Here is a 12,937-nt window from a genome sequence, read left to right on the forward strand (position 1 = left end):
TAGATGATCCTTATGACAACATTGTAGAGCTAAGAAAATAAATACGTGGGTCTATAGTTAGTGATGTTTTCTTACCAGCCCTCTTTGGGGTAATAATAACATATGTGATTTTCTTTTCCCAAACAGTTGGTATCCCTCCTTCTTTCATGTAACTTCAGACTCACTTAATACCCTAAAGAATTATGTCTCCTTCAGTATGGGCCTCTTCTGTGTATTATTGATATACTCTAGTTGCTTGCTACAGTTTTGTTTCCTTAGTTCCATTTCTACTTCCTCATGTAGCATATCAGGCTGTCTATCAATAAATCAGATAAGTAAATAAATCTGAGATGGACACTGCAGATACAATGAGCTGGGCCCAGAGTTGAATAGGCAGAGGAGAGCTGGCTGGTTTGTAGCTGAAAAATCATGAAGAGTTTCTAATGACTCCAGACTTCTCCCTGAAACAAAGGTTTGTCTTTTAAATGCTGTATTCTTCTAGTGATGGTATCTAGCTGCCAAGCATGGAATACCAGTCTCCAAAGAATTCAAGATTCCAGTCACGAAAAAGGCAGTGGAGAGATGAATAGTAGGTATGGATGGGCTGTAGTTTATTACCAGTGAGAAATTATATAGTAGAAGCAGCACACAAAATATTATCAAAGATATGATGACCAGAAAAGGAGGTCAGCTGGCCAGGTGGCAAAACTGAGTGACAAATGTTTACTGTTTCATGGTACCCACGAAATGACAAAAGATGGAGAGGAAGGCCCTCGTAATGTCAGATGGACCCCTGGTAGGGGATTTATAGGAAGACTTGGAGAAAAACTGAACAGGATGAGAAGCTGTGGATAGCAGTTGCACTCTACGTTGTTGGAGGGTGTGCCCCCATCAATGAAATCATAGCTCCATTGACATACAGAAATATGAAATTGGCTTGTCAGTATATATAGTTAAAATTTCACAGCTTATACAAAAGCAACAATTATTATTACTACTACTAGTATTACTTCCACTTCCACTTCTGTTCTAGAATGGTTTGAGGCATATCCTACATCTGAAAAACACAGTTGAAATTTTTTTCACTCCTTCGTTGACTGTAGAACTTTATAAAGCAAATCTCTCATTAAACTTTCTCTTTACCGTTTCAAATGAATATATTTAATGTCATAGGACTTAGAATTGAAAAAGATCTTAGAGAACCTCTAGTCTAACCCATTTTTGCAGGTGAAGAAGCAAAGGCCCAAAGAAATTAAGTGACTTTCCTAAAATCATACAGGTTTATAATTAGAGGGGAAATTTGAGCCCAAGATCTGCGACTTCACAGGTTGCGCTCTTTGCATACCATCATTATAAGTCTCATTTAATAACACTACCTTATCTAACGTTAACTATACATTTTACTATAAGACTAACATTGTACCTCACATTCTTGGTATGTCCTTCATTGGATTTTTTGGTCCAGTTTTCTCCCTGATCAGAAATCATCACTACATTGCTCTAGACATATTTCCTGATGTAGATTTTCACTTACTCAATGTTAGGAAATCATAATCTTTGTCCCAGTCTATCTTGTTTCAGAACCTTACCTCAAGTCTGCCTAAAAGAAATGAAGTTTTAAAAGATTACTGTCAGAATGATCAGTGCTACAGCATTACACATCTAAACATTTTGTCTAATTTTTTAATACAGAAAAATTTTATCAGTTTTACAGTGTAATAAGCAGAAAAAATTACCATAATATAACCTTTTATACAGCAAGACATTTTTATATGCTGCTTTCTTTTCACTTAAACCTACCCAAATTATTTAGCAATTGTTAGATTTTCATAGGGCAGCTAGGTGTCACAGTAGATAGAGCCTGGGGCCTGGACTTATGCCCCGTCTTCCTAAGTTCAAATCTGGCCTCAGACATTTATTAGCTCTGTGACCCTTACTAGCTCTAGGCAAGTCACTTAACCCTGTTTGCCTGAGTTTTCTCATCTGTAAAATGATCTGGAGAAGGAAATGGCAAACCACTCTAGTATCTTTGCCGAGAAAACCCCAAATGGGGTCATGAAGAATCATATATGACTTAAATGACTAAACAATAAGAAGATCTTAATAACAATATACAAGCTTCTTTTTTTGTGGATGTTGGGGTGAGAGTGGGGAAGGTCTGCACCTATGATTTCTCTGATATAGAGACCTCTCGATAAGATGAAGATAAGCAACTGTTCTGCAGATTATTAGAGCATTACTGGGGGAACTGTGAGGATAAGTGATTTTCTCAGGGTGACCCAGACAGTATGTGTCAAAGTGGGGACTTATACCCAGAGCATCCTGACCCTAAGATGGACCAATTAAGGCCAATTAAATTAAAAACTTCTTGATGGCCTTGAATGTTTTCCCTAAATAATTTCTGATAATCTAAAAAAAATTAACAATAGCTAACAAATGCAACATATTTAACTATATGACTTTAATCCTATGGAGTAGGAATCTAAATTTTGAAAAATTGGAAAAATGAGATTTAAGAAAGACCATTGACTTAATGATTAGCAGGTGTAAGTTGGAGCCTTGGACATAGCTTATATAATGTGCTATATATGTGATTTAATCAAAAGCAAAACAGTGTGTTGCATTCCCATTTGTGTTGATAGTTACTAAATTCTGACTAAATTTAATGTGGTATAAATATATTACAAATCACAAATACAAGTTTATATCATTTATTTTGCAAATGTTATTTATGTCTTACATTTTTTTTAAAGTTTTGCATTGATCTTTTCTTTAGTCATGTATGGCAGAACAGAAATGGGCACTTTTCTCTTCACTAAATTAACAGTTTGTTACACATAAGTATTTCACCAGAACTCTAATTACATTCTCTAATGTTTCATGCCTTAAGGAGCTACCAGGCCAATTCCATTCCAAATGTCAGCACTCTTTATTCCAAATTAACCTGCATCAAAGGAAATAGAGCACATCGATGAAACTTTATAGGCCACTAGGTAGTTTTCCTTCAGGTTTTTGATCAGCTTAACAATAATCATATGAACATTAGTAAAAAGCACAAATTAACAGTCACAAAAAAAACACACAAAAATTAGATTGGAACTCTTACTTTTAACCTCCCTGGCATGCAGATGCCAAAAAATAATAATGATAAAATTAATCTAAATATTTTATATAATGGGCTTCTGCTTGGAGCTCAATGGATAGAGCTGTACTTAGATTTGGGAAGTCCTGGGCTCAAAAGCTCACGTCTTTTACCAAAAAACTATGTGACCTTGGGCAAGTCATTTAACGGCTCCTTACTTCAGTTTCCTTATCTGTCAGAGGGGGATAAAGATAACTGTTGTCCCTATCTCACTGGACTCCTATGAGGCTTTAATGAGATAATGCATGTAAGGCGCTTTGCAAATTGTGAAGTGTCATATGAATGCATGATGATGATAATGCTTTAACCCACAAACCTCAGGATGAAATGTCAAATGTCTACAAATCCATCCCATATTCTTCAAATAAAACTATATTTATCTATGATGTTAGCATAGCAAAGGAGGCAGCCTTGAAAGGGAAAGGGAATACGTTTTGCCTGGAGCTATAGATACTAAACTGGCAACTGTGCCCCGCCTGGAGTTAGAATTGACCCGTAGCACTGAGGCAAATCAATTTGATTCAAAAACAATTGTTAAGCGTATACTATGCCAGTGTGGAGAGAAGGAAAGAATGTGGACATTTCTTGCCTAACTTCCTAACTTTCTACGGAGACACCAGCTATTTATTTTCCCTCTTATGCTGATAACTGAAACCACTGCTTAAACATCTTCAAACACCACCAGCTGCCCTTGGGTTTGGTGTCCAAGTACAAATGAAAGAAAGTATATAACTCGTTTAATTTTGAGTAGCGGATTGTCCGTACCTAGGAAGAATGTAAGGGAGTTAGGGAGCACACAGAGAAAATCAACGTAAGAGCACGCTACGGCTCTAAGCCACACCTACTTTGGGGCTGCGTGCATAGGATGATGGTTAATTCGGTCTAATGGATATAAAGCAGATGGACAGCGGACAAACTTAGTTGTATGAGCTGTTTCTATGAATTGGGCTCTGGTGGAGAGAACTTTTTCATGCATTCCAAATAGGGCCCTGAGTAGTTGTTACCTAGCCAAGATTACATAACTAGTAAGCGTATGAAGCAGGATTGAAACTCAGCTCTCCTGATTCTAAGTCTGTTACCCTAACTACTAGGCTACACTATCTCCTCTGAAGATGTTTCCTTCTCTCCAGATAACAGATTCCATAGGTATAATAGTATTTGCACAACTTACCTTAGAAGGTTTTTGTGAGAAGAGTGTTTTGTGATCTGTAAGGCATTATGTAAATACAAGCAGCTGCTTTTATGTTAAAGTCTGCTTGAAATAACATCCATAAAAGTTGTTAACTATAAGTGTATGAGAATTGTGGAGAATCCCAGATAGGCTCCTAGAGCCAGTGGTAAGGTCAATACCAAGCTTCAAATAGAATAGGCTTCCCTACGCCTTTTGTAAATTTTGTATTTTTGTACATAAAGTTTTTTTGTAAGCTGTAATTTTATATAAGAACTTCCAAGTTTCACTAATGTTGCAGACAAGAGCAGAGACACCCAGATCTTGCAAAAATTACCACTGACTCTCTATTAGTTGGGGGTAGTTTTTAAAAGTGTCCTGCTATCCTATTAACTGTTGAAAAGTGAAGAAACTTCTCTTGAACAGCCAACCCCTGTAAGAGCGTGGGTCTCCCAACAAGAAAGTAAACTTGAGTTTCCTCTTCCCATTAGAATTGCACCATACCAACAACTTATGGTAGTAGTTAGAAGACAAGGCCTAGGTTTTTTTGTCCCCCAGTGGCCTAGCTTAAGTTGCTTGAGGCTCTTCCAGTTTTAGGGGCTATGTATGTGATTCTCACCCCTCCCTGGTACTGCTCCTTCTCTTGTTAGAAGGCAAGATTCCCAAACTCTCCCATTTGGGGGTTGCTACAGAGGCAATCCCAAGGTTAGAGCTACCCAAGAATTCTGCCTTTCTTCTTTTGAAGGCTAGATTCTGGAACTTGGGGTCCAGGGCCTCTCTTTTCAGACTATGAATGAGAGCACATGTAAGTTCATATATCTCTCTTCCCCAAAGAGGTTCTTAGTGCCTCCCAGGAGGTGAGTGGGGGAATGGGAGGAGCCTGTGCACATACAGAGGAGTTCTTCCCCCAGGATATAGGTCTCCTCTTGATTTTGCTACTCTAGCCTGTCATCTGAAAAGGGAAAAGGCACCCTAGTTGGTGAGGAAAAGTACTTTCATAGGTTCAGCAAAAATGGCTGGCTTCGATCCACAGTAATTTGAGGCAATCAATCACATTATCCCCCAATCATTAAAAGTTATTTTTAGTGAGACATCAAAGATTATGTTGTTTAGTTCTCATGTTTGATTCTTCATGACCCTTCTTGGAGTTTTCTTGGCAAAGATACTAAGTGACTTACTATTCTCTTTTCTAGCTCATTTTATAGATGAGAAAGTGTTGATCTATAAGATTTAGGTGTCTCTGTTCTTGTCTGCAACTGTAAGGTTGTATCCTTGTGTGCATCCTCGCAGTGTAAGTGAGAATCGTGGCCGTGTTAGGGGACTTGGCCGTATTAGGGGATCTAGGAATACCAAATTTATTCTCTTCTGAGGGGAATTTAAGCCATAAGGCGATGCTATGTGTCTGGGGTAAGGAGGAGGGAAAGGAGAGCAGTCAGTTCTGGGGGAAAGGTGGGGTTTACCAGGGAAGGATAAGAATTAGATCAACTTTCTGTCTGCATTTTTAATGAAGCAAAGTAAAGGCTGTTCTTTACCATGTATACATTATGACCCTAAGTGATTGGATGGGAGATTGGTATCCTTTCATCTATGTCAGTAGAGACCTTGATATGAGTTATATTGGAGTTATATTTTGAGATATGTATAGCAAAATCTGATTAGAAAACCTTATTAGCAATCTTTTTAGAAAATAAGCCAAAAGATACTATTTGGGGGACTGTCTTTAAGACTGAGCCTGATCCTTGTGGGCCTAACCCTTGGGGTGCTGAGCCATAAGTTGGTTACTTTTGGAAAAAGTGTGTGCCTATAATATTATATTGTGCAGACTTTTTTCTCCAACTTAAAAGATAAAGAGAAAACTGGATGCTTTGATATGCCCCAATATATTTAATCTATAACCTCAATATATTTAATCTCTATATATAATCTATTGCAATAGGGGACATAAAATTTATAGCATCAAGGATCAGCCATTATCCAGATGTTTCCAACAGATGTATCCAACAGATGTCTCTAGTGCCTGGTGTTGGAAGCTGGATAAGACAAACAATGGGGTTCTAGGTCTCACTTGGCATTGGTGGGGTAGCTTCTTTCCTCTGCAGGGTAAGTTACCTTCCTTCATTGAAAAGGTCAGACAGGGTGGCCTTAAGTCTAGTGCTCCAAATAGTCAGCTCCTCAATTTGCCTGCCTTTTATTACCTGTTTGACCTTGGTCAAGTCCAAAAAGTTCTCTAGTTTTCATTTTCCTTAACTTATAATAATGGCTTTTATTTATATAGTTCTTTGCATACATTATGCTGTCTGCAGAGGTGGCACTGTCCCTCAAAGGATGCCAGAGAGAGTGAAAGAAACATGGGCCAGGTAGGAGAGTGTAGCACAACTCCATTTATTGAGCAGAAGCGGTGAACTTGTATACTCTATGAAATCAGGTAAGTAGACCAAGCGTTGCACTGCTTTGTTACTTTACTGGGACTGCTTTGATACTTTACTGGGACATCCTGCCACGTGTCCCACGTAGCCCATGTAGCTTAGATACACCATGCTCACTATATTGAAACATTCCTGATCATTCCCATGCAGATATCCATACTGAAACATTTTTGTTCTTTCCCATGCGGATCACAGCTGCGAGGGCAGTTTCTTACCACCTCCTCTTATCTTGGTATGGTCCTGCCTTGCACAGGCCTAGGAGGCTTAAACAAGATATTGCTGAATCTCCACATGCCATTCTGCACGTTCGCAAGGACAACTAGAACAGGCTCAGGCTTAAAGGAAAACCTGTCATTTACCTTTCTTACCACAGACTATCTCAGAGCTGACCCTCTACAACATTATCTTATTTGAACCTCATGATGAGGTAGGTATCGTATCCATGTGGTCATACAGTTAGTGCCAGAGGCAGGATTCGAACCAGGCTTTTTCCATTCAGGTCATGAACTCTATCACTTCTGCCTTAGTATGACTTGAGAGATGGTTCCCCTGACCAAAATTATCTCCTATATCACCTGAAATTCTAAGAATGGCAGATTCATTTGGCTAACAAGCATATATTCTTTGGACGGTTATGGGAAGAGGTCAAAAATCTTCCCTACTTCAGGGGGCAGGTTGCATCTTTCTATAGTTTTCCAGTCTCAGGCTGCCAGCTATTTCTCTCTCACACGCATACTCCTTCCCAACAAACACAGAGGGCATCCCATATAGTAACATGGATGTGGTATCACATGTGGTATCAGCAAGTGGTTTGGAGATCTATTGCATAAATCTTCAGGAGACAATATGAAAATATTGGAGTTTTGGGATACCCTTCTCCCCTTAAAATAATAATAGCTAGCATTTATATAGTGCCTACAATGTATCAAGCACTGTCCTAAGTGCTTTACAAACATTATCTCATTTGATGCTTACAACAACCCTGCAGAGTAGGTGCTGTAATTATCCCCATTTTACAGCTGAAGAAACCAAGACAAACAGAAGTTAAGTGACTTGCCCAGAGTCACACTGCTAGTAAGTAGCTGAGATCCAATTTGAACCCAGGTCTTCCTAACTCCAGGTCCAGTACTCTATCCAATTGATTCATTAGAAAGCACACACACACACACACACACACACACACACATACCCTTTTCTTAAAGGGATGAAATATGTAAATGGCATATAACAATTTCAATTTGGGAGGAGAAAATGGATAGCAGTGACAACCCTTTCATAGCTGAGGGCAGGAGATGGTAAGAAAGGGATTATATGGTAATCTCCAGACAAAGATAACAAGACCAGGGTGATATGGGGTAGGTGCCCAAGTCTGGAGAGGGAGAGGTAATGGAAGTATGCAGCAGAACCGGAATTAGGTTAAGATTTGAAAACTTTTGAACTCGGGCAAGATTTGAAAATTGCATACTTTCTATGTGTTTCTGTAGTTCAATGGATGTGTTTTACCTTCGCTATGTCACTTTATCTATCACAAAATAATGCCTACATGTCATAGAGTGGAATTTTCTGATGTGAAATGGAAGATCCTGGTAGACATAACATTCCAAAAATGGAAAGGAGGACTTCAAGAGTTAATAAAAAGTTAGAGACTATCTGTTGAGGCAAAAGTATGGGGTGTGTGTGCATGCATGTGTGCGTGCGTGCGTGCATGTGTGTGTGAAGAGGGGAAGGGTATCCCAAAAAACCAAACTTTGCATACTTCATAATTTTGTGTAGAGTCAGTGTTGCACAGAGGTTTAGGAAATTCCACCATCCTCAAATTTTGGATGGCTATGTGGGGACACCATAAGGTTACCCAAATTTCCATGGAATTAGCTCACTCCTCAGAAGCCAACAAAATAAAGGAGAAGCTCAGCCATAGCATTGGCCATTCCCTCTGGTGATGTTTATGGTTCTCATCTGCCGCTATTTATTTTTGGGAAAAATAATTTTGCTTTGCTAAGAGGAAGAAATTGAGGTGTAGCTCTCAGCAAACTAGAGGAGTCTGATGGGTATGTTCCTCTACCCCTAAATGTCAGCTACTTGTCTATAACACCAAGAAATATTAGACAATAAGACTAAGGAATAATAACCTTGAACTCCTCCATTGCAAGGATATCAGTTTGTTAGGCAAGATAGTGCTATCTCAAAAAAAAAATCTAACCCCACAAAAACAAAAATAGAAACATCCCACAGCCAGCTTTAAGTAGATAATTTACAGAAAACTAAAATCTCTAGATAATAACAATACTTATTATTTGTGTAATGCTTTAAGGTTTCCAAAGCTTGTTTTATATATATCATTTCACTTGAGCCTTCAAGTCAAAATCCTGAGAGAGGTGCAAACAAAATAAAATAATAACAATTAAAAAAATTTTAAGAAAAGTGTGCTTCAATTTACATTCAGAGTTCATCAGTTTTCTCTCTGAAAATGGATGGTATTTTTCACCGTGGGTCCTTTGGAATTGTCTTGATCAGAGTAGCCAAGTCTTTTGCAGTTGATAATTGTGAAAATATTGCTGTTACTGTGTACAATGTTCTTTTGGTTCTGTTGTATCAGTAAGGCAAGATTCATGACCTCGAGGATGACCATGAACATGCCTGCATGGTTTGGAATCTCAAAGTATGAAAAACTCTAGGTAGAAGGCAGAGGAAGTATAACATTTATTTAAGACACCAGAATATCAAATCCCAAGACCAATAACTCCAATTCGATATAGTAGTAATTATATTCCAAAACCAGTAAGCCCACCTCAATGTAGCAACAAGGAAATTATAACACAGTATTATAGCAAGGAACCAAGTCATCCTGTAACCTTTCCCCCGCCTGGGCCTTCCCATGAACAATTGCTCATGAGTCCTAACTGTCTGCTTGCCTGTGTCCTCTCCATTCTGAAAGCCCTTGCAGTTCTCAGAATCCTTGCAGTCTCCTGGATTCTCTGGATTCTCAGTTCTCCAATCTCTTGATGCTGTAGACTCTTAGCTCTTTGATCTCCACAGCTCTCTGGTCTGCAATTTCTGCTCTGCAGTCTCCCTCAACACTGGCTCTCTCTAAATGTTTTCTTGATGTCTGCTTCTCAATTCTGCTTCTCTCACATTCTGGGCTCTCCTTATATACAGTTCTAGCCTAGCTGATTGGCTAGGACTCAGTGCACATACAATTTGCTCTGGTCTTAGCACCTCTCCTTAGGGCCCTGAGGGTTTCACACCTCTTATGATCTAGTTAGCAAAAGGGTGCGGGCATGGGGCCTTGCACCTAGTAAGTAAACGGTGTAAGTAAAGGCCCTGTTGAATGGGTGGGGAAGATCTTTAATCATATTAATACCACATCTGTTCACTTCATTTTACATCAGTTCACATAGGTTTTCTCAGGTTTTTCTGGAGCCATCCTGTACACCATTTCTCATAGCACAATAGTATTCCATCATAATCATATATGTGCCCAATAGTTTTGAAATTCTTCTTTATCTAGCCTCAGAAGTGGAAACATTGTGTGGCTGAAGTTTTATTAGTTTTTATTAAACCTTTTATGTTGGTGAGCATTGAAATCATAGAATCATAGCATAATCCTAGCATGTTAGATCTGGAAGAAACCCTAAAGATCATCTAATCTGACTCCCTCATTTTACAGATCAAGAAACAGAGGACACAATGGATACAATGTGAAGAACCAGATGAGGCAGGAGCGTGAATAATCTACAAAATGAATAATCAATCTCAATGTTACCTAGAATTGACTATATAAACATATAACCACATTTTCTATGCAGACTTGGGTTTATTACTTTGATTTTGCTGATCAGAGAGCAGGTCAAAATTTTTAATTGCTCTTTTTCGCTAAAATAGAAATCTACGAAAAAGGATAATTTACTATTTTGGGATCATTGCTCAGAAATGCAGTTATCTTAGAAATGGTTACCATGGGAATAAGCACATACCATATGAATCTATAGCTCATGAGTCATGTAGCATGTTAATAAGAACTAACCATATATGTGTCTATACATACACATTTGTGCACGCATATATACATATAGATTATGTTATTCCTTGCTTTTTGTAAAATAATAATAATAATAGTAAAGATATTTCCATATTGTGCTGACCCCTGGTGGTGTACACTATCATAAAATTACTAGAAAATTTAGATTTTCATAATGCATTAACTTAAATTATTTTTAAATGTCAAAATTTTTTTCTGAAACGAGTTGAAAATCTACTCATATAAATCATCAAATGAAAAGTGCTAATAAATATTACTTTTTTCTCCTAAATTCCTTTGATTTTGTTGGTTGCTGAGGGAACTCCTTCTACCAATGAAGATAAAATAGTCAACTATTCTCTACTTAATAATCTTAGAGATTTGCCTGGGAGCATTGAGCAGTCAAGAAACTTGCCCAAGGTCACATAGCAAGTATGAGTCAGAGGCAGGTCTTGATCCCAAGTCATCCTGAGGACAAGGCTGTTGTTCTATCCATTATACCACACTGTGTCTCAGAAAGTAGCATAAATTTTATGTGGAAGAAATGTAAGAACAAGAAAACAAAAAGAAAATCCATAAAAACAATAGCAAATTCTTAAGTATTTATTCATGTTGCTGTCAATGTTGGACAAATTTACTTGCTTGCTTGCTAAAAAAATTTGCATGAAAAACACCACTTTAAAACTCAGAATTTCTAAAACATTGTCCCTTTCAGGAAACCACACAGACCAGCAAGTTTTCTGGAAGTTCCCACTTTCCTTTTGATAAACACCAAATTTAAGAATTTCTAACACTTTCCAGAAAGGCTTTTTTCTCCTTTCATCTTGATAGTTTATGAATAACAACATTTCTTTGAACCTAAAAGAATTACACATCTGGTTCAATGTGATGTTTCAGATTCAGTACTAGAGTGAAAATAACCATGATTACTAGCTCCCGAATGTAATCAATGCAATAGGTTGCAAATAACTTAGCAGTATTTAGTAACATATAAGCTACTTATCAACATCTACTTTTGTTTGTGCTCTAAGGTAAAACAAGACAAAACAAAAGTTTTTCCATAGTGCTTTTTGCATTTAAACATATAGGCATATTTAAACATATAGGCAATTATGTACCTGAATTTGTGTGTATGTATGGGCATGTATTTGTTTACATTTTTTTTTAGAGTAAGAAGACTTAGAATTTTATTTTATTTAGTTTTAAAATAATTTTATTTTTCCCAATTACATATAAAAACAAATTTTAAATATTTATTAAATTTTTTTGAGTTCCAAATTCTCTCCTTCCTTCCGCCCTCCCTGAGACAGTAAGCAATTTGATCTAAGTTTTACATGTGCAATCATGCAAAGCATATTTCCATATTTGTCATATGAAAGAAAACACAAACAAAAAAAACATGAAAAAGAAAGTGAAAAATTGTATGCTTTGATCTGCTTTCAGACACCATCAGTTCTTTCTCTGGAGATGGATGATATTTTTCATTGTGAGTCCTTTGAATTATTTTGAATCTTTGTATTGCTGAGAATAATAAATATAAATTTTAGGGAGCAATTTACACATTGTTTCTGATAATATATTATTCTAATGATATTACATGGCTATAAGTAAGAAACATTACAGTTTCTAAAGAATCAAAATTGCTGGTAACTGAAAAAGGAATGGAGAGATGAAAGTGGGAGAAATAGGCTGTAGCATATTTGTAATGGCAACTTCAGTAGTAGGGGTGACATAAAAAATACCAGTGATTTGGGAGATGCTTGCTGGGAGACAGAGGTGGGCCATTCACATTGAGAGCAAAAGATGACAGGTGTATAGCCTGAGTGCTGCACTGGTATCCATTTAATGTTAAAAGATCTGGAAGAATGCTTATAGAACAGGTGGACTCACTGTGGAGGATTTATAGCAGGATGTGTGTAAGAGCATCGCAGGATGAGAAACATGGATATGCTGTTGGCAGTAGTACCCACAACCCTGATGATACTATCCATCCACTGAAGTATTGAAGTGAGGCAATATAAATATAAATCAACTAAACAAACCAATGTGCACTCTTGTTGATTTTTACCAGTACAACTATTTTTAACATTCTAGATCAATAAACAGACATTAAGATACACAGCTGCTATTAGTAAGGGAAATCATTATATCTTTTAAAAGTATATGTTATTTCTAAACTGATGTATCATGGTGTGTTAGAGCTA

Source organism: Trichosurus vulpecula, chromosome 2 (genome assembly GCF_011100635.1).
Source record: "Trichosurus vulpecula isolate mTriVul1 chromosome 2, mTriVul1.pri, whole genome shotgun sequence".
NCBI classification, from domain to species: Eukaryota; Metazoa; Chordata; class Mammalia; order Diprotodontia; family Phalangeridae; genus Trichosurus; species Trichosurus vulpecula.